The sequence below is a fragment of the Stegostoma tigrinum genome, unplaced genomic scaffold (genome assembly GCF_030684315.1).
Source record: "Stegostoma tigrinum isolate sSteTig4 unplaced genomic scaffold, sSteTig4.hap1 scaffold_79, whole genome shotgun sequence".
NCBI classification, from domain to species: Eukaryota; Metazoa; Chordata; class Chondrichthyes; order Orectolobiformes; family Stegostomatidae; genus Stegostoma; species Stegostoma tigrinum.
The window spans coordinates 800446-823234 of NW_026728736.1; the positions used below are offsets into that span (position 1 = coordinate 800446).

Sequence of the window (22789 nt, forward strand, 5' to 3'; positions counted from 1 at the left end):
CTTGTCTGACATATGAACTGGTGTAGGCCAATCAGCTTTTCTGTTTGTTATTACAGAGATTCCAGCGCAGACAGGCAGTGTACCTTTAAAACAGTTACTTGACATCATGTGTAACACTCTTGCATAAAGATACCCACCTCACCTTCAGTCAAGCTCTCAGACAATTAGGTCAGTCTGGCATGTTCAGTCAGCTACGTGCATGTAATTTGTAGTAACATCAATAAGCACTGAAACCAGACTATGAGTACGGGATGCTATAGCAGTGTAAATAGTTAGTGTTGTTAATGAACTTCAAGACATCTGTCTCAAGGAGTACCCAGTCTTTGTGGTATATGTTATGTGAGCTAACATATAGGACAGCACTCAGACCATATCATATCTAGAAGACACATCATTCTAAAGCTGGTGCTATTATGCAGTTAGATTAAGGTTGATTGGCCTTAAGTCCCAAGGCAGCAGATGGTGAAATTTTAATTCAATAAAATCTGGAGATAAAAAAGAGACTAATGGCAGCAATCAAATTATTGCTAATTGTCATGAAAATTCAGCTGGTTTGCCAGTGTCCTTTAGGATACGACATCTGCTGTCTTTACCTGGACTGGCTTACATGTGACTCCAGACCCATTGCAATATGGTTCACTCTTGACTGCCCCCTGAAATGGCTCGGCAAGCCAGTCAAACTACTACAAAGCCCATACAAAGGGACTAAAGTAGATTGACTGGTCAGCGTCAAACCAATGGTAAACCTAACACCCCCTGACGCTGCAAAGCCTTCCTTCTTAAAATCTGCACCAAAATAGGGAGAGCTGTTCCACAAACGAGGCAATCGACAACCTGTCATTCTCATGCTCACTGAGTCATACCGGACAGACAATAACCCAGACACCACCATTACCACCCTGGGTGTGCCCGGTCCAACAGGACAGACCTGACAGAGATGGTAGCACAGAAACTACAGCCAAGAAGCAATTACCCTGCGAGTCCCTGGTTTTGATTCTAGCCCATATGAAGTCTGATGGCGTCAAATCAAACATGAGCAAGGAAACATCCCACTGATTACTACCTACACCTCATTTTTAGGTATGTCTGGCATTGCTTCTAGCATGTCCTCCTGCCCTTTTCACGGAAGAAGGGTTGTTGCCCTCGTTTGATGGTAAGGGTAGAGTGGGGGATATGTCTGGATGTGATTATGTTAAGAGTAAAATTCCGCTGCTGTTGATGCCCCTTCTGAATGCCCAGTCTTAAGCTGATGGCCTTTTGGAATGCCCAGTCTTGAGCTGCTAGATGTGTTTGAAGCCTGTCCCATCTACCATGGTGTTAGTGCCACATGACAAAATGGAGGGTACACTCAAAGCCACAGCTGCTCCATGTTGAACATCACTTGGAGGTGGCATCGAGGGTGTTAAAGGCACACAGGGCTCTCTGGGTGAGGGACTTCACTACTAACTCTGCTCTGGACTGTTTCATTAAGTACCCTACTGATCGAATTGGTCAAGTCTGAAAGGACGAGCCTGCTTGACTGGATCTGTGGCAGGTGCTGAAAGAACCAACAAGAGGGAAAAATCTATTTGATCTTGTTCTCACCAAGAGGTGTCTGTCCCTGATTGTATTGGTGAGAGAGACCACTACACAGTCTTTGCGGAGACAGTCTTGTTTTGGCTTTGAGTGTACCCTCCATTTTGTCATGTGGCACTAACACCATGGTAAATGGGACAGGCTTCAAACACATCTAGCAGCTCAAGACTGGGCATTCCAAAAGGGCATCAGCTTAAGACTGGGCATTCAGAAGGGGCATCAACAGCAGCGGAATTTTACTCTTACATAATCACATCCAAACATATCCCCCACTCTACCCTTACCATCAAACTAGGGCAACAACCCTTCTTCCGTGAAAAGGGCAGGAGGACATGCTAGAAGCAATGCCAGACATAGCTAAAAATGAGGTGTCAACCTGGTGAAGCCACAACATGGGACTACTTGCATGCCATTCAGTGATAGACAGAGCTAAGGTCAGCCCAGAAACAAATCAGCTCTAAGCCCTGCTTTCCCAGCACATCCAAACAGCTAACAGCAAACTGGGGCCACTGTCTTGATTAGTATAACCCCGACAATACTTGAGCAGTGTGACTCCAGCCCAGCTAAAACAACCCACTTGATTGGTACCCCATCCACCAACTTCAACAGTCATGCCCTCCAACCACAGGATGGACAGTGACAGCTACCATGTGGAAAAAGCAGTGAAATACTCTCTCTTGCTCCTTTGACAGTACCTTCCAAATCTGCGACCTCTCCCAGCTCGAAGGATTGGGCCAGTAGATACATAGGATCACCACCACCTGCAGGTTCCCCTCCGAGTCACACATGATCCTGACTCAGAAATATTTATCATTATTCCTTCACTGTCAACTGGGGCAAAATCCTGGAAATTCCTTTCATGTGGTGTTTCTACATTTCAGAACATGCAGTGATTCAAAAAATGCTTCTCACTACCTTCGCTGGTAGTCAAAGGTGATTATCGATGAACAATCAATGTTAATGTAGCCAGAGATTCCCAGGTCCCGTGAATGAATTTTTAAAAAATAGATTTCCTAACTTGATTCTGTATTCCTTACTACCCTTACCTAAATAAATAAATTCAGATTTGAGATTTTCAGTTGATCCTCACATTTAACAGCTTTTTGAGGGGGTTTGAGTTGGTGGGGGTGAGGTCCCAATTTCAGGATTCAACTCTGCAGTGGGTGAAGAAATGCTTTCTGACATCAGCCTGAACAGCCTAGCTCTAAGTTTAACATTATATTCCCTTATTTCAGACTGTATGACCAGAAAAAAATAGTTTCTCTTCATATACCTCATCAAATCATTTTAAGCAGATCAATTTGTAAACTCCCTAATCTTCTAAATTTGGGAATTAAGCCAAGTTTTTGCAGCCTGCCCCACACTTGAACTCTTGTAGCCCCAATATCATTGTGCAGACAAAAACATCCCAAATACCCTCTGATAATCTGGAATTGTTAAGCAAAGCTGAGAAAAAAATATTGACCTACACTGTATTCATACTTGGGCACTGCTACTGAATTTCTTGAAATAATACCATGAAATATTCAATCCAATGTTGAGGTTGAAATTGACTGATTCCTGGGATGACAGGATTGTTGTATGAAGAGAGTCAAGATCAATTTGAACTGTATTCAGTGCTGTTCAGCAGATTGGGGGTGGGTGGGGGGAAGGGGTGCATCCGAAACACCTGTAAAATTCTAACTGGGATAGGCAGAGTAAACCCAAGAAAGGATATTTCTGAGGAGTGGGGAGTTCAGAACCAGGAATGATAATGTAAAGATATGGGTAGGCCATTTAGGACTTAGATGAGGAGAGATTCCTTCACGCAGAGAGTGGTGAGCCTGTGGAATTCACTGCCAAAGAAATCAGCTGGGGCCAATACATTGAATATTTTCAAGAAGGAGACAAGCATAGTTCCTGCAGTGAAAGGGATGAGACAGTATAGTTAAAAGAGGGAACAGGGTACTTGAGTTGGATGACCAGCACGATCATCATGGCAGAGCTGGCTCAAAGGGCTGAATGGCCTACTCCTATTCCTATTTTTTTGTGTTTCTATCCAGAAAGGGTATGATAGAACAAAAACAAAGATGCTGGAAAAGCTCAGCAGGTCTGGCAGCATCTGCAAAGGGAAAAACAGAGTTAATGTTTCGGGTCCAGTGACCATTCCTCAGAACTCTTCAGGTTTTTTTAATATGGGAGTATGATAGAATTGGTTTTTGCCAGCTCAGTCTCATCATGGCCTTCTCAATGTTTAATCGTACAGGATATATTTCCTGACTCCTGTGTAGAATTATGTTGAATTTACAGCACAGAAACAGGCCATCCTGCTCAACTAGGGTAAGCTGCTATTTATACTTCGTATGAGTCCTCATACCTTCCTCATCTTCACTTTATCAGCACGTCCTTCTGCTCCTTTTTTATTCATGTACTTGTCTAACTTCCATTGTAAGCCCACCATTGTTAGTCACCATCATCAGCTATCCCTGCATTTGAGGATGATGTCTACTCAGGATTGCAAATTTCTGCTGTGGGTCTTCATGTGGCTGAACTGTAATCAACATGGCTTAGAGTAGGATTTCCAACCTTCTCGGATTTCTCTGGAATTCCTTGAGGATTGAAGATTGTGAGAGAAAAATCCAGGGACGTTGAAAATGGTGTTTCTTTAAATACTTCAATTTCTTAATTAAACAAATTTTGGAAATAGAGGAAAACAGTCCAGTACTCGGACATCTTGTGTGATTATAGTGCAAGAATATGTTCAGTGGCAATTCCGGTTGACAGTCATGCGGTAAAAGATCTTTATCTTGGTAAAAGAAATTTCAATGTTTTGCAATGTGTTTTTGTAAAAAAATAACTCATGGGATGTTGGTGACAAAGTCGACATTTGCTGATCATTGTTTAATGAACTTGCGAAAGGGGCTGCCTTGCTGAATTGCTGGCAGTTTGTGCAGTGAAAGTGCTCTCAGTGATGCTGATAGATGGGGTGGTTTCCGAACTCATTGCAAAACATGCATTTACAATGCAATTTCTACACATGGAGCTCTGAAACCAGCTGGAACTCACTGATGTCAGGCCCAGCGAGCTCAGGACCCTCAATGTCAGTTTCATCCTATTGCAGCTCAAGGAGCGTGTAACCTTGAAATCAGAGCTAGGCTGTTCCAGACGTACTTCTTGAACAAAGGTTGCTGAAAGCATTGGAAAGCTCTTCCCCTCAAAACCTATCGAGGTGGGAGATCAATCCTTTTTGTCTGTTTGAGTTTGGAATGCATATTTATTGTTCATCCCTATCTGCGCTTGAGAAAAAGGTCATGAACTGCCTTCTTGAACGTCTGCTTTTGATGTGGTGTAGGACATCACAGTGTTGTCAGGGAGGGAGTTTGAAGGATCTGACTCAGCAGCAAAGAAGCAGCGATATAGTTCCAAGTACGTATAGTGAGTGATTTTAAGGTGGTGCTCCCATGAGTCAGTTCTCCTTGTTTATCTAAATAGTAGTGATCACCAGTTTGGAAGGTGATTGAGATTTTATAAGAGTCTTGTTGAAGCAAGTTGGGCTTTTGGAGTTAAATCAGAGAACAGTCATGATGTAATTGAACAGTGGAAGAAGTTCAAGGACTGAATGGCCTCCTGTTCTTATTTTCTGGACAGATAAAACGGAGCACGTGCACACACAACTCAACTTTCCTGTGTATGACTGACCGCCTCAGTCAAAAGGTTGAAAATTAAGTGTGAAGTAAAAGTGCAATTATAATTCACACAAAACCAAAGCAATCAATTTGTACGATTAAGCACCAACTTCCCTGTTTGAGTGCAAGTGTTCCTTCTCTTCATTGTTGAACTTTGATTGCATTTTTAAATTTTTTAAAATGACCTTTGTTTTGCTTTGTTCTTTAACTAAATGAGACATTAGATTTTCATCCCAAGTACAGAAAAACCTCATGCATAGATTCTTATGTGGCCTATTTTCAACCAGCTATTGTTTCAAATCTGGCCTTGCTACTCTACTGTTCCAGGCTGTCAGAAATCTAATGACTTTGTAGTATTTTATTCAGGAAAGCTGCTGCTGTTTCTAAGACACAAGGAGCCTAAAGGTTTACGGTGACTTAAATAGACCTGGCAACAGCAACACAGCAATGTCACATGCGGACTATCAGTTGTCACCCTTCTATTGACAAGTGTTTTTGTTTCCCATTGTAATTAGTTCCGTTCAATGCCATGTGTTTTCCTAGCTAGCTCAATGACGAGGTGAAGATCTGTGCCCTTAGAGTCCTGGATGATTGTCAAATAAACAGATATTCTGATCTGTCTTTATGAGAGCAGATTTTTCTTTAACTCTTGATTTATTTCTGTTTTGTTAAATCAACAAACTTCTGGTTTGGCAACATTTTTTGTTTCTCTCCGAGTGTGAATGTTATTGATAAGTGGACCAAAATGATGCTTTCCAGGATTAAGTAAATGCAGTCAAGTGTCTGGATGATCCTAAGGGCTAATCTTTAGGAACCTATCAGCAGAGCTGCTAAAACTGGCACAAACTAACAGATTCTGTACACTTCACATTCACTTGCCATCTGTAATCAAAGTTGCATTTGTATAGTGCCTTTGCCATAGCTACCAAGCCCCAAGGCATGTCAGAGGAGCAGAATCAAACAGGGAGCCATACTGAGTGAAAGAAAGTGTTTGAGAAGTATCTTATAGGAGGAGACAGGGATAAAGAGGTCTCTGGAATGAATTCCAAACCTCAGGTTGGAAATGGCTAAATGCTTGACCAGCAATGGGTCAAAGGAGTAAGGCTTGCACACAAGGCCTGAGTTGTAGGAGATCAGAGATCTGCTTGTTTAAGAGGAGGTTGTAGAAGTAGTGTCCTCATCAACTGACCAAATGCAGCTTTGCAGAATACCACACTGCCTACATGAAAATCTGTTGGATGTACTACTTCTACATATCTAAAGCCAGTAATCAACAGTAACAATGCATTTAGCTGTAGCTGCTCTTGTATGCTAAAAGCTGATTTCTGATATGTGCTCATTTATCAGAGTGTGGCTAGAAGATGTTTTGATTTATCTCATGTAAAGTTTGAAGATCAGGTCCTCCTCACTGATAATTCAGTTCGTAGAATGCCCACAGAATGGAAGCAGACCATGCGACCCATTGAGCTCACACTGACCTTCCAAAGAGTATCCCACCCAAACCCAACCCCCTATCACCGTAACCCTGCATTTCCCATGGTTAACCCACCCAGCTTGCGCATCCCTGGGCACTATGGACAATTTAGCATGGCCAATCCACCTAACCTGCACTTGTTTGAACTGTGGAGAAAACCAAAACACCTGGAGGAAACCTACACAGACAGAGGGAGAACGTGCAAACTGCACACAGACACTCATCTGCGAACCTGGGTCTCTGGCACTTGAGGCCTAACCACTGAGTCACCATACTGCCCCTTCCGCTGTATATCAGAAACCCAATTTTTCTCCTTTATCTCATTGGTTCTACATTGCTACAGGCCAAGAAGCATTCTCATTTCCTTTGCCGTTTTCACAAGTTTCTTCCTGAGAGGTGGAAGGACTGTTCACACACAATAGCCAATGGCCTCAATCCAGTTTTTAGACGGCCCACTGGTCAGTGTTGAATCTTTTCAGAATGCCGTCTTTGCATCTGTATATTCTGTTGGTGCAGAACCAATTTTGACAACAGAAAATGGGGTCTTGTTTGCTTCCACATGTTTTGTGGCTATTTTGTGCTGGAGAATTGTGATAATAGCTGTATATTTGTCTTGGACTTCACCTCAATCCAAGCTGACCCAAAGCCCTGTTTGAGATTCTGTGAAATTCCAGCACTGACAGATTTAATGCAAAGAACGGCACAGATCCATAACCATCGGCTTAACGGAGCTTTCATCAACTTAAGTTCAGAAGACTATTTTTAACTTCTCTCTAATCTGTCTATATTGCAGTATAATTTTTTTTCTAATGTTTCTACTGTAAAAATGCACTTGTATCCAAACAATGCAACATTGTTTTCCATGACCACTTAATGAATATATGGCAGAGATCCTGAAAGCTTGCAATCACGTCATTGTTATGAGATTTTCGTTATATGAGGAATCCGATATTGTGCTCGATTTTTCATCTCCCTTTTGTCGTGATTCTATTCTGTAATGCAAACCATTATCTTCAAACCCAAAACAAACTACGCTTCCTGGCCACAGATTCCTTTTCCTGGCATCTGTCAGAGGCTGGAGCCTGTTTGCGCACTCGGTGGTGTCATATGTGACTCTGAGATGAGCTTCCAATCACTTATCCACAACGTAGAGTCAGACCTGCCCAATTCCCCCTTTGTAACATCATTTGATTTTGCCCCTCTGAGCTCTTTCCTACCACCAACGTCACCTCCAACCCACTCCTTTTTTTGTGTCTCTGTTTGATTAAAACCTGTATAATTTTTTTTTAGTTCCCCACCGCATCCCAAAACCAGTTCAGTTCGTCCCCTCCCCCCACTGCACGACACAACCAGCCCAGCTCTTCCCCTCCACCCACTGCATCCCAAAACCAGTCCAGCCCGTCTCTGCCTCCCTAAACTTTTGGGATGCAGTGGGTGAAGGGGAAGAGCTGGGCTGGTTGTGTGGTGCAGTGGGGGGAGGGGACGAACTGGGCCCAGTTCGTCCCCTCCACCGACTGCACCACACCCATCCCTTCCTCCCACCCCAAGCCACACCTCCATCTCCTACCTACTTACCTCATCCCACTTCCTTGACCTGTCTGTCTTCCCTGGACTGACCTATCCCCTCCCTACCTCCCCACCTATACTCTCCTCTCCACTTATTTTCTTTTCTCTCCATCTTCGGTGTGCCTCCCCCTCTCTCCCTATTTATTCCAGAACCCTCACCCCATCCCCCTCTCTGATGAAGGGTCTAGGCCCAAAGCGTCAGCTTTTGTGCTCCTGAGATGCTGCTGGGCCTGCTGTGTTCATCCAGTCTCACATTTTATGATCTTGGATTCTCCAACATCTGCAGTTCCCATTATCACTTGACTTTGTGAACTGGCTGTGGTATGAGACCAACTCTCGTTGAAGAGATGCATTTCATAGGCATAGAGATATAAAGATTGCAGGAGATTTGTCTCGACATGGTCGGGGAAGAAAATCCATTGAGATAGACTTTTCTACTCCTGGTGGATTAGGAAACTATAAAAATTGAGGGAAGTACCTGGAGAGGGCCACTTGAAGCTGCTAGAATGTAAAACATGGAAATACAAATCCATTGTAGGGTTGGAGCTACTGCATATGGTTTACAATGTGCATGGAATGTGCAATGTGTGGGTAAGTTTAAAAGGCAAATGATCCTTTTTGTAGTTCAAAATCTAAGTTGTCTTTCATAATAATGCTTAATCAATGGTGTTTTGGTCATCTGTTGCAGTACAGGTTTTAAAATATAAGTTTCAGTAGTGTTACTGTTTTTAACTATTAAATGGAATTCTGGCTTTCTTTTTGAATGTCATTGAGCTCAACAGTTATCATAATACAATCAAAATTTGTGTTTTCATGGCCAAAACATGGTTACATTGTTGCTTGCAGTAGTTTGCTGTTTTCTACTTTACAGTGGTGACTACAATTCAGAAAGTATTTCATTGGCTTTGATTGCTTTGAGATGCCCTGAACTTGTGAAAAGCATTGCACTAATGCAGTTTTTCTTTAAGACTGTTCCAATTAGTCTCTCAGGATGGTTGGATGACAAAAGGTTGTTGAATACTGATTCAAGGTAGTGGAACTCTAAGTCTGGGAGTGGGAAATAATGGAATCATAACTGCCGAGATTTTTTCCCCTTTTTGCTTTCTTTCTTCTCATGGGGAAATAAAGCACCCTATCCCCTGCAGTGCCCACTCTTTCGGTCCATTTTTTAAATAGAAATTATGATTGACCTACTTTTCTAATCAAACTGTTCAGAACTGCCTAACTTTCTAATGCTAGAGATAAACAGCTGACAATGATACACAAAGTATGCTTTTCTTTTCCCATATTCAAAGTTCTTCACCTTGCTCAGATTTAAACAAGCTGGATGATCTGCAGTTCTGAATAAAGTTGCTGTGATAGGTACATTAGTATGATATAAGGCCCATAAATGCAAAATTAGTAGAGGGTTAGCGCAGAGCAGTCAAATCTCTGCAATGCCAACAGAGGCATTCATGACCAGCAACAGAAGCATCCACTGGAAACCTATTCAAACACAGAGAGCAGGATTCACCTTTTTAAGAGCTGCAAAGATCCAAATGGGTGATGTGAACGAGTAAATATCATTCTTAACAATTCTCATGTGTTGGCTTTTACAGGATGTTTTAATCTTTCAGATCTGGGTCAGATTGTTTTGCAACAATGCTTGTTATGAGAGCAAATTGGCCAATTAAAGCTGAATTAATGCAAAAATGTTTACGCATTCTGAATTGATGTTTGAAATAATTCGTGTATTAAAAATGAACTGTACTCATTAGAGCGCACTCCAAACGTGAAATAATAAGCAGGAACCGTCCATTGTGCAGTGAGAGCTGCTGATTGTGGCTGCGTGTTGGAGCTTTTAAGGTTGAAAACTGCCCTTTGCTTCACCTTAATAATAAAATGTGAGGCTGGATGAACACAGCAGACCCAGCAGCATCTCAGGATGCTGCTTGGGCCTGCTGTGTTCATCCAGCCTCACATTTTATGATCTTGGATTCTCCAGCATCTGCAGTTGCCATTATCACTTTGCTTCACCTGCTGGTCTATTTTAGACATGACTGGCAGAACACTCCAAAGACATGAGCCTCTGGCATTGCCTTCAATGTTCCAAGTGTCTTTCATGGAAACCCGTGGCTCCTTCATGATTGAAAATCAGTAAGTAAGTGGTCTCTCAGTGCATGCTGGAAACAACAGACTGGCATCAGGAAATGACGACAAAAGCTTTTGGTTTGTCGCAAACTCCTAAATGGCATCCTGATATCTGTCAGGCAAGCCACCACGCTAGTCAGCATTTGTTGTATTTTCTGCAGTGAACAACATTTCCACACAAGATGGTTGACATAAGCAGTAGGAACTGCAGATGGTGGAGAATCTGAGATAACAAGGTGTAGAGCTGGATGAACACTGCAGGCCAAGCAGCATCATAGGAGCAGGAGACCTGATGTTTCGGGCCTAGGCCCTTCTTCATAAATTTCTGAAGAAGGGCCTAGGCCCAAAACGTCAGCTTCCCTGCTCCTATGATGCTGCTTGGCCTGCTGTGTTCATCCAACTCTACACCTTGTTATCTCTGGCTGAGATAGGAACAGGAACTGGACCTCAGCCTGTTACTCAAACTCTTCAAGTGCCTGAAACCACTGCACTGCTTGTAGGAGGGAGTAGCAGGGTTGTGTCTGGGCTCTTGCCTGGGGCTCACCCACTCCCATCTGTTTTCTTTCACTTTTTATTCTTTTTATTTCTGCTTTTTTTTCCTGGATTATCTTTTTGACGTGTGAGTCACCCGGATTGACGTTGCAGTGAGCACGGGCCACGTGAAGACTGGTAGCTGCTTCCTGGCAGTCAGAAACCATGGCAATGGCATCAGGGACGTCCTCACGTGGGGCCAGCAGCTGCTGTGCACGCTTCAAGATGGCGGCACCGGCAAGAGAACACCTTGGGTGAAGGCAGCCAGAGCGAGGCTCTTGGCGAGGTGGTCGCCAGCAGAGCCAGGGACTCCTGGATGTGGTGGGCCTAGAGTGGGAACTCCTGGCATCATCAAGGTGGCAGTGCGGGCAGGCACCGCTGATTGCAGGCCTGGAGCAGGGACCCCTGGTTATTGGCAAGGTGGCGACGGATTGCAGTCGGGAATTCCCGTATGTGGGGCGATTATGTGTTGAGCACGGGACTTGGTGACAGTGATGTGAGCCCCGTGGCAAGGCTCCTGAAGAGTGGCGACACCTATGTTGGTGGACCTGGCACAGATGGCGCAAGAGGGCTGGCAGTGCAGATGTCTTTGGTGAGCCGGCTCAGAGTCATCCTGGAGGCAGTGGAACAAAAACTTTCTTTTTACTCTTTTTATTCTCAGACCATCCATAATGGCACTGTATTGCGGAAACAGTTGGAGCTTTTCACTGTATCTTACCGTATTATTCACTGCAAGTGACAATAAATAATTCAATACAATTCACTGCGGGCAGCTAGAGGTGGGCTTTAAATATGGGTATAGCTACCATCACTGAAAACCCACCAATTAATAATGGACCAGGAGCTGTATGAAAATCTATCATGCTAGTACAGCTATAAAATACAAGACACAAACCGTTCAGTGTTGTTTTTTTTCTTCGCCTAATGTCCATCACTTCCATTAAATTCAGCGTTCAGTATAATACTGCAATTGTGCTTTCTGTGTTTGAATTTTCATTTGGAACGTTTTTGCATTTCTCACTGAAATTTCTTCACATGGCGCTTTCATCTTTTGGTGCTCTCTCTCTCTCTCTCTCTCTCTCTCTCTCTCTCTCTCTCTCTCTCTCTCTGAGTCTCTCCAGCAGTGTTTGTTGTATTTTCTGTTGCTTGTCCTTTGAATGCAGAAACTTGGTCATTTCTGCACAAACATGATGAAAAGGTTCTGTGTCTAAGGGGAAATCCATTGATACATCAGGATAGTTTCTGCAAGTTATTATCTCCGACCCTCAGAAGTGAAATTTATGAGATATATTGCCTGGTAGTTCAGGGGTTCAAATCCCACAGCAGGGGACGACATATAGAGTGCTACACTGCCTGAGGTATTGTAATTAAGATGAAACATTAACCCTCTCAGCTCGATGCAAAAAATCCCACATGTAATCATGGACATTCTTCTTGCTAATCTGGCTGGGATTTATTCCCACAATAAGTATCATGAAAGCAAACAAAAAAAAACAGATTTTCTAGTCGTTGTCATGTTACTGTGTGTGTGTTCTTATGTTTATTTTTATTCAGTTGTGGGACGTGGGCCATCACTATCTGGGTCAGCATTATTGCCCGTCCCTGGTTACCCTTGGGAAGGTGGAGGTGAGCTGCCTTCTTGAAACACTGCAATCCGCATGCTGTTCGGGAGGGAATTCCAGTCTTTTGACCTCGCAACAGTGGAAAAAAAACAGTGATATATTTCCAAGTCAGGATGCTGAGTGGCTCGGAGGGGAACAGGCATGTGGTGGTGTTCCCATGTATTTGCTGTGCTTGTCCTAGATGGAATTGGTAGTGGATTTGGAAGGTGCTGTCTGAGAGTCTTTGGTGAATTTCTGCAGTGCATCTTGTAGATAGTACAGAGTGCTGCTACTGAGTGTCAGTAGTCGTGGGAAAGGATGTGGGACCAATCAAGCATGCTGCTTTGTCCTGGAAGGTGTCAAGTTTCTTGAATGTTGGAGCTGCACCTGTCCAGGCGAGAAGGGTGTATTCCATCATATTCCTGACTTGTGTCTTGTCGACGATGCACAGGCTTTAGGGAGTCAAGAGGTAAATTATTCACCACAGTATTCCTCGCCTCTGATGTGCTCTTGTAGCCAATCTATTTGTGTGCCAAGCCTAGTTGAGTTTCTAGTCAGTGGTAACCCCCAGGAGATAATGGGAACTGCAGATGCTGGAGAATCCAAGATAATAAAGTGTGAAGCTGGATGAGCACAGCAGGCCGAGCAGCATCTCGGGAGCACCAAAACTGACGTTTCAGGTGTAGACCCTTCATCAGAGAGGGGGATGGGGAGAGGGTTCGGGAATGAATAGGGGGAGAGGGGGAGGCGGACCGAAGATGGAGAGAAAAGAAGATAGGTGGAGAGGAGAGTATAGGTGGGGAGGTAGGGAGGGGATAGGTCAGTCCAGGGAAGACGGACAGGTCAAGGAGGCGGGATGAGGTAGTAGGTAGGAAATGGAGGTGCGGCTTGAGGTAGGAGGAAGGGATGGGTGAGAGGAAGAACAGGCTAGGGAAGCGGAGACCGGCTGGACTGGTTTTGGGTTGCAGTGGGGGGAGGGGATGAGCTGGGCTGGTTTTGGGATGCGGTGGGGGAAGAGGAGATTTTGAAGCTGGTGAAGTCCACGTTGATTCCATTGGGCTGCAGGGTTCCCAAGCGGAATATGAGTTGCTGTTACTACAACCTTGGGGTGGCATTATTGTGGCACTGCAGGAGGCCCATGATGGACATGTCATCTAAAGAATGGGAGGGGGAGTTAAATTGGTTCGCGACTGGGAGGTGCAGTTGGTATACTGTATCCATTGTACCCTGTGTGGCTTCCTCTACATTGGGGAAACCAAGCGGAGGCTTGGGGACCGCTTTGCAGAACACCTCCGCTCGGTTCACAATAAACAACTGCAACTCCCAGTCGCGAACCATTTTAACTCCCCCTCCCGTTCCTCAGACGACATGTCCATCCTGGGCCTCCTGCAATGCCACAATGATACCACCCGAAGGTTGCAGGAACAGCAACTCGTATTCCGCTTGGGAACCCTGAAGCCCAATGGTATCAATGTGGACTTCACCAGCTTCAAAATCTCCCCTTCCCCCACCGCATCCCAAAACCAGCCCAGTTCGTCCCCTCCCCCCACTGCATCACACAACCAGCCCAGCCTGTCTCTGCCTCCCTAACCTGTTCTTCCTCTCACCCATCCCTTCCTCCCACCTCAAGCCGCACCTCCATTTTCTGCCTCTGAACCTCATCCCACCTCCTTGACCTGTCCGTCTTCCCTGGACTGATATATCACCTCCCTACCTCCCCACCTATACTCTCCTCTCCACCTATATTATTTTCTCTCCATCTTCGGTCCGCCTCCCCCTCTCTCCCTATGTATTCCAGAGCCCTCTCCCCATCCCCCTCTCTGATGAAGGGTCTAGGCCCGAAACGTCAGCTTTTGTGCTCCTGAGATGCTGCTGGGCCTGCTGTGTTCATCCAGCCCCACATTTTGTTGTCTTCCTTTAGTTTGTTGTTTGATTACGAAATATACATGGTGAAAGGATTACCACATAGCACATTTTGCAGCATACCACATTAGTGGCGCCGATACGGTGATCAATGTAACGGAGGAAGAGATGGGGTTTAGGGCCAGTGTAGGTACGGAAGAGGGATCGTTCCATGTAACCTGCAAAGAGGCAGGCATAGCTTGGGCCCATGTGGATACCCTGGCCACCCACTTGGCCTGTAGGAGGTGGGAGGATTTGAAAGAGAAGTTTTAGTTTTCAAGGACCGCAACTACCCCCCACCCCCCCGCAGTGGTCGAAAACACCCTCGACCGGGTCACCCACATTTCCCACAACTCACCCCTCACACCCGCTCCCCGTAACAACAACCAAAACAGAGTCCTCCTCGCCCTCACGTACCACCCCACCAACCTTCGGATTCAATGCATCATCGCCGACACTTCTGCCATCTGCACTCTGACCCTACCACCGAAGACATTTTTTCCCTCGCCACCCTTAGGTGACTCCCTTATGCGCTCCACACTCCCCTCCAGCACCCCGTACACGCGGCACTTTTCCCTGCAACTGCAGGAAGTGCTTCACCTGTCTCGATACCTCCCCCCTCACCCCCATCCCAGGCGCCAAGAAGAAATTTCCACATCAAGCAGATGTTCACCTGCACATCTGCTAATGTGATATACTGTATTCGCTGTTCCCATTGTAGCCGCCTCTACATCGGGGAAACCAAGTGGAGGCTTCGGGACCTTTGCAAGTCACTAATGCACGAAAGAACTGCACCTACCAGTTGCGAACCGTTTCAACTCTCCCTCCCAATCCTCAGATTATATGTCCATCCTGGGTCTCCTGCAGTGCCACCAGAAGATTGCAGGAGCAGCACCTCATATTCCGCTTGGGAACCCTGCAGCTCAGTGGTATCAATGTGGACTTCACGAGCTTCAAAATCTGCCCTCCTGCTCCCGCAACCCAAAACCAACCCACCTATTCCATCCTGCCACCTCAAGCCCCACCCCCACCTCCTACCTACTAGCCTCTTCCCGCCCCCTTGACCTGTTCGTCCTCTCTGGACTGCCCTGTCTGCTCCCTAACTTCCCACCTGCACTCCATCCATGCTTCTTTGACCTGCCTGTCTCCTGTCCACCTATCTTTTCCTTTATCCAACTTCTATCCGCCTCCCGCTCTCTCCCTATTTATTTCAGAACCCCCTCTCCCTCCTCCATTTCTGAAGAAGTGTCTAGGCCTGAAACGTCAGCCTTCCTGTTGCTCTGATGCTGCTTGGCCGGCTGTTTTCGTCCAGCTGTACACCTTGTTACCTCAAAGAAAATCTCAGTGGCCCTGACCAGTTTTTCAATTCTTCTCACAAGGGAAGTACCAGAGGGTTGGAGAACAGAATGTGGTTTCACTTATCAAGATAAATGCAAAACTATTCAATTCCAGTGGAGGTTTGAGATGCAGTGTTGATGTTTGTTCTGTGTAGTAGCCTGGCCTTAACTTGTCCTGTGGTGAGATGTAATTTGAAGGGGATGCTGTGCTTTTTTTAACTCGTTTTGGTACGGTATGTGTTACTTGACCTTGTCAGCCTATTTTATAGAGTCATAGTCGTACAGCGTGGAAATGGGCCCTTAGGTCCAACATTATCCCAAACTAAACTAGTCCCAACTGCCTCTTCGTGGCCCATATCCATTCAGCCTTGTCCTATTTATAAACCTCGATCAGGTCACCTTTTATCCCCTTTGCTCCAGTGAAAAAAGTTCCAGCTGACCCAACCCTCCTTTATCACTGAAACCTTCCATGCTCAGCAACAATCTGGTAAATTTCTTCTGTGCCCACTCTTGCTTAAAAATATCCTTCTAAAATAGGGCAACTGTAAATTTGTACTGTAGAAATCTTCAAGACTAGAAAAACATAAAAGCAAACAAACCAGGAAATGAAGGGATCAAATTGTAGTTCAGGAAGTGGAAAAATGGAAGTGGCTTGAGTGCAGCATGTTCTGGACTAACGTGCACTGTAGTTCTGAAAGGGCATTGCACCGGTGTGGGTGGAAAGTTGTAGATGAAATAGTGACTTGAATCTTCATATACGCTCTCTGTCCAATTGATGTTGGAAACTCCTTCATGTTTCTAATGACCAATCCCAGGGATCGCTGCTGTTGTCTAGCTGATAGCCAGCCTTCAAAGTGTTTCAAAGAGGAAAAGAACAAAGAAAATTACAGCACAGGAACAGGCCCTTTGGCCCTCCAAGCATGCGCCGTTCCAGATCCTTTATGTAAACCTGTCGCCTGTTTTCCAAGGATCTGTTCCCTTTGCTCCCTGCCCATTCATGTTTCTGTCTAGATACATTTAAATGACGCTATTGTGCCCGCCTCGAACGCCTGCGTTGACAACGCGTTTCAGGCACCCACGACTCTCTGCATAAAGAACTTTCCACTCATATACCTTAAACTTTTCCCCTCTCACCTTGAAATTGTGACGTCTTGTAATCCCCCCACTCTGAGATGGAAAGCTTCTTGCTATCCACCCTGCCTATACCTCTCATGATTTTGTCGACATCAATCAGGTCCCCCCCTTCAACCTCCGTGTTTCTCATGTAAATAATCCCAATCTACTCAACCTCTATTCATAGCTAGTGCCCTCCATACCAGGTAACATCCTGGTGAACCTCCTCTGCACCATCTCCAAAGTATTCACGTCCTATTGGTAATGTGGCGACCAGAACTGTACGCCGTATTCCAAATGTGAATCCAAGTCCGATAAAACTGCAACATGACATGCCAACTCTTATACTTGATACCCCGTCTGATGAATGAAAGCGTGCCGTATGCCTTCTTGACCACTCTATTGACCTGCGTTGCCACCGTCTGGGTGCAATGGACCTGAACACCCAGATCTCTCTGTGCATCAATTTTCCCCAGGGCTTTTCCATTTCCCGTACAGTTCGCTCTTGAATTGGATCTTCCAAAATGCATCACCTCGCATTTGCCCGGATTGAACTCCAGCTGCCATTTCTCCACCTAACTCTCCAATCTGTCTATATTCTGCATTCTCCAACAGTCCCCTTCGCTATCCGCTACTATCTGTTTTGCATCGGTTTTGCACAAAACTAGATTTCTGTTCTATTTTTGCAAGTGAATTGTTTCAAATTAGTTGCTGTTCTTTGTAAATCACAATCATGAATGCACATCCAAGCAGTGGGGAGAGGGTGAGAATGGATTTGAGACGTCATGAAGTCGGAGATTTGTTATAATCCGCAAATATTGTCATTATAATTTTTAAAATTCACGAGCATGTCATTGATGTTGCTTTCTTGGGCTGCATTTGCTATCCATCCAGAATTGCTGTTGAGAAGGTTGTGGAGAATCGGCCTGTTGAATAGCTGCAATGCACGTGGTATGAATATATTAATGAACTACTGAGGACAGGAGATGAATTGCTTTTACTCAGTGGAAATGAAGGAACAGTCATACAGTTCCAGATCAGGATTCTGCTGATTTTGACAGGGAACATGCAGATTCTGGAGCTGCTCTTTAAATATTTTTGGGTGGTAGGGTTCACACAATTATCAGGTACTGTGGAAGGAGTTTGATGAATTGGTGCATTGTCTCATTGTAACTCCCCATCTCAAACAACAGTTCATTCTCGATCCATTGTTAATTGTAAATTTTCAGTTCGACCGAAAGGAAAAACAGTATTGAGGGATATGGACCAAAGGCATTATGGAGGTAGGCCACAATTAAGTTATAACCTCATTGGATGGTAGAAAGTGTTTGAAGGGTTGAATGGCTGACTTGTTTTCCTATATCCTTACGTAAGAAGGGGGATCAATCAATGGGATGATTTGACTGCATTGCTGTTGTTTATCGATAGTGTTGTCTGAGTCGCACTCGTTCAGCTGAGTGAAGAGTATTTCATTGGCACCCGGATTTGGAGTTTATCGGCAGTGGACAGATGTTGAGAAGTCTACTTGCTGTAGAATCTATTGTCTCTGATCTACGGTTCCAGTCACATTGATTAACATAGATCCAAGAACACTTCAGCAGAGGAACAGGCCCTTTGGCATGCAATGTTGTGCCAAACATGATGCCAAATTTAGCTAAAGCCTTCTGAATGTCCTTGATTCATATCCCTACATTCCTTGTATATTCATGTACGTATATAAAAGTGTCTTAAACGGCCCTATTGTATCTGCTTCCACAGCCACCCCGGCAGTGCTTTTCAGACTCCTACCACTCTCTGTATATAAGAATTGTCTCTGACATCTCCTTTGAACTTTCCCCCTCTCACCTTAAATACATGCCCCCAGTTTTAGACATTTCAAATCTGGGAGAAGGGTTACAGTCAGAATCTGTCTATGCATGTCATAAATTTGTAAACCTCTATCAAGTCTTCCCTCAACCTCTGCCACTGCAGAGAAAACAGCCTGAGTCTTTCCAGCCTCTCCTTTCTAGCTCAAGCCCTCAAATCCAGGCAACCTCTTTTGCACCGTATTCAAAACCTCCACGTCCTTCCTGTAACATGACGACCAGAATTGGATACAATTCTTAAGAGTGCAATACTTAAGGCCGAACCAAAGTGTTCTAAAGCTGGAACATGACATCCTGATTCTTGTGCTCGATTCCCGAACTAATAAAGGCAAGCATGCCATGCGTCTTCTTTGCCACTCTATCAACTTGTGTGGCCCCTTTCGGGGAGCTATGAACTGAATCCCAAGATCCCTGTGTACACAAATGCTGCTCAGGGTCCTGCCATTAACTGTATATTTTTCCTTAACATTTAATTTCCCAAAGTGGAGCACTTCACACTTAATGGATTAAAATTCACTTGCCATTTCTGCAATGGATCTGTATCCTTCTGTATCCTTTTATGACTTTCTACCCTAACTACCACTCTACCAATCATTCTATCGTCTAAAAACTTACTAACCCATCCATCTATCTTGTCACCTCAGTCATTTTATATATATATACCACAACAGCAGAGGTCCCAGTACAGATCCCTGCAGAACACAATAGTCCTGGATCTGCAGCTTAAAAAGCACGTTTCCACCACCACCCTCTGCCTTCTCTGGGCAAGCCAGTTGTGAATCCAAGCAGCTAAGTGACCACGGACCCCATGGATCTTAATCTTCTGGATGATCCTACGGTGAAGCGCCTTGTTTTAAGCCTTGCTAACATCCATGTCAACAATATCCACCACTCTATCTTCAATGATCACATTAGTTACCTCCTCAAAAAATTCAATCAATTTAGTAAGACATGACCTGCCCTGCACAAAGCCATGCTGACTGTCCCTAATTGGGCCGTGCTGTTCCAAATACAGATAAATACAATCCCTAAGAATTCTGTCCAATAGCTTCCCAATGAACGATGAGAGACTCTCTAGTCTATAGTTTCCTGGATTGACCCGATTTACCTTCTTGAACAGAAGAAGAACATTTAGCAACTTGCTCGTCCTCAGTACATCTCCAGTGGCTACCAAGGATACAAAGATATTGCTGAATGCCCCGACAATCTCCTCTCTCACCCTTCTCAAAATCCTTGAGTAGATACCATTGGGTCCTGAGGACTTATCCACCTTAATGCTCTTTCTTGATCTCAAAATGCTGTTATCATATGAGCATGCTCCACACAAATCCCACTATCCTCCACACCCTTCGCCTGAGTGAATAGTGATGCACAGTACTCATTTCGGATCTTGCCCATATCCTCTGCTTCCGTACACAAGTTCCCTCCTTTATCCTGAATGATCCTACTTTCTCACTATTTATCCCCTTGTTTTTGATGTATGCACAGAATGCCTTGGGATTTCCTTCAACCCTCCTTGCCAAGGTCATTTCATCGCCCTTTCTTTTTCTGCTTTTTCTAATGTCGGCCCTGTTCGATTTTAGTTTCCAAAACCTGACATATTTCTGTTTTTGTCCCTTTTGACTAACTTCACAACCTCCCCAATTATCCAAGGGTCTTTACCTCGCCATCCTTGTCCTTCCTCCTTCCTGATCCTAAACTCGTAAGCAGGCCTTTAAACAATTCCCATATGGCAAATGTGACAGCTCCCCCCAATTAACACTCCCCAGCTCCTACCTAAAATTGATATAATTTACTCTCCCCCAAGGTCCTGACTTATCCTTCTTCATAGCAATCTTAAAATTGAAGGAGTTGTGATCACTATTTCCAAAATGCTTTCCCACCCTTCTCACCAGTTACCTGACCAGGACAAAGTCCAGCATGGCCCATCTTCTATCCATATACTGTGTCAAGAAACTCTCTTGGATAGACTTAATTAAATTCTTAAGCTCACGGATTCTGTGACAGTCAAAGAGAAGCAGTGAATTTTTCTAACCTCATTTCCAACACCTGGCGCATAGCCTTGCGTGGCTTGGATAGCACTTGTACATTTAAAACAAAAATGTAAGGATGATGTTCAGGTAAGGACATGGAATTTTGTGATGTGGTCATATTCTCTCTTGTTGCAGCTGATTGCTGCTTAGCACTTGTGTGGTGCAAATGTTACTTATCGTTTATCAGGCCAAGCCTGATCGTTGTGCAAGTCTCACTGTATTTTCTCATCATTGATTTCACTGTTGGAAAAGTCATGAATTCTGCTGGACACCTGGACAATATTCAATGAACATTCATGTCTCCACTTTGGTTCAAATGAAGACATGACTTCAACCAGTGCAGGTATCCAGTGAATGCCACTGACTCAATTTTCTATTCGTCTGCTTCACACCACATTCAATCAGAAGTTGCCAGGGTGGAAATGACAGATTGCACTTTCCTTCCTTTTCAAGCTCAGGATCTCTGATCATATTTGTGGTAAATCCTGAATGAGGTTATGAGAAGTGTGAGCCTGACGAAAAGTAAACTGAGCCTTAGTGTGCAACTGTTTGACAGCACTGTCATCCAGATGTTGCATTACTTTGCTGATGATTGAGAATACATTGAGGCCATAATTGGTCAGCACAATTTGTCTGACTATTACATGATAGGTCATCTTTCTCTGAAATGTGAGTGTCGCAAGTGTTTAAAAATGTACTGGAAAACATTTACTGTTGGTGTGCTGACCTTGGGGCACATTGTTCCAATACAGTTTGTCGGATGCTGCCAGGTGCCATGGCATTTGCAGTATCCCGAACATTCAGTCTTGTCATTGCGTGAAATAACTTGATTTGCGAGTAAGTTAAGATCTGTGATGCCTCCTCAGGATGAGGGCAAGAAGATCATCCAGACTGATGCTCTGAATGGTTTGATCTGCCTCTTCACCTTTTGTTCGTAACATCTTGTAATAACTGCCATGTAGCCTGATGAGAAACTCAAGCTCATCTTGATTCATTTGCATTCGAAGGTGCCTATTTTTCCCAAACAAAAGGACCCATCACTGAGCGGGAAGTATGGAGCATGTTATAGACATCAGTGGTGAGACAATGGTGGATCTTGACCAGAAAACCATTGTTGTGTTGGTGAAATGCAAACAAAAATCTATATGATGTAAACTTTATTCTCAGCTAATCCCTTTAACAAATGACAGATTCTTATGTTGGTTCCCGGAAAGCCTCCATTGTTGGAGGACGAGAAGCCGTATCCAATTGAAGCAGCACAGGCTTCTGCGATGACTGTGGAAACCACTGCTTATGCCTTGCTTCAAGCATTGTCAAGGAATGATATTGACTATGCAACACCGATTGTGAGGTGGCTAACGATGCAACAGAACTATGGTGGTGGATTTCACTCGATGCAGGTAAATGCTTGAGATCACAACAACAGGCATTCAGATATTTCCATTGATCATGTTACGAACTGGTGGTTGTTGCAGTTTGCAATCAAACTGGACACTGCATTTTCATCTGCAGGTTTGGTGCATTGGCACAAATTCCAGTTCTTCAATGGTGTTAATCCTTGGTTAAATTCTTACATGCACTTTGCCTGTGCATCACTTTTCCTTTTGGCATTGTCCTTGAGCTTTTAGCTTAAATGTATGTATCTCTTCCTCTACCACCACCGCCCCCCGACCGACCCCATTATGGACCTTCTTTTTACCTCGCCTATACCCATATTAATCTAAACAATTTTTTCAGGACCTCCTTCAACCTTCTCTACTCGAAAGAAAACAAGCCAACCTTATCCAGATAAAACAGTGATGCTAGATACAATGGGAACTGCAGATGCTGGAGAATCCAAGAGAACAGTGTGGAGCTGGCTGAACACAACAGGCCAAGCAGCATCTCGGGAGCACAAAAGCTGATGTTTCAGGCCTAGACCTTTAATCAGAGATCGGCAACAGTGATGCTGCCTGGCCTGCAGTGTTCCCCCAGCTCCACACTGTGTGATCTCAGAC

General features: G+C 44.5%; 1 protein-coding gene across 6 annotated transcripts in view; it reads left to right on the forward strand.

Annotated features, from left to right (window-relative positions):
* The window catches only part of LOC132209270 (utrophin-like), a 559562-nt gene that overhangs the window by 253576 nt on the left and 283197 nt on the right, over positions 1-22789 (forward strand). The window contains exon 1 of one of the 6 annotated variants that reach the window (XM_059644397.1): positions 22060-22192. The exons of the other annotated variants lie outside the window; for them this stretch is intronic. The gene's annotated coding sequence lies outside the window, so the exon portion shown is untranslated. Of the gene's footprint in view, positions 1-22059; positions 22193-22789 lie in introns of those variants that run through there. 6 annotated transcript variants of the gene reach the window in all.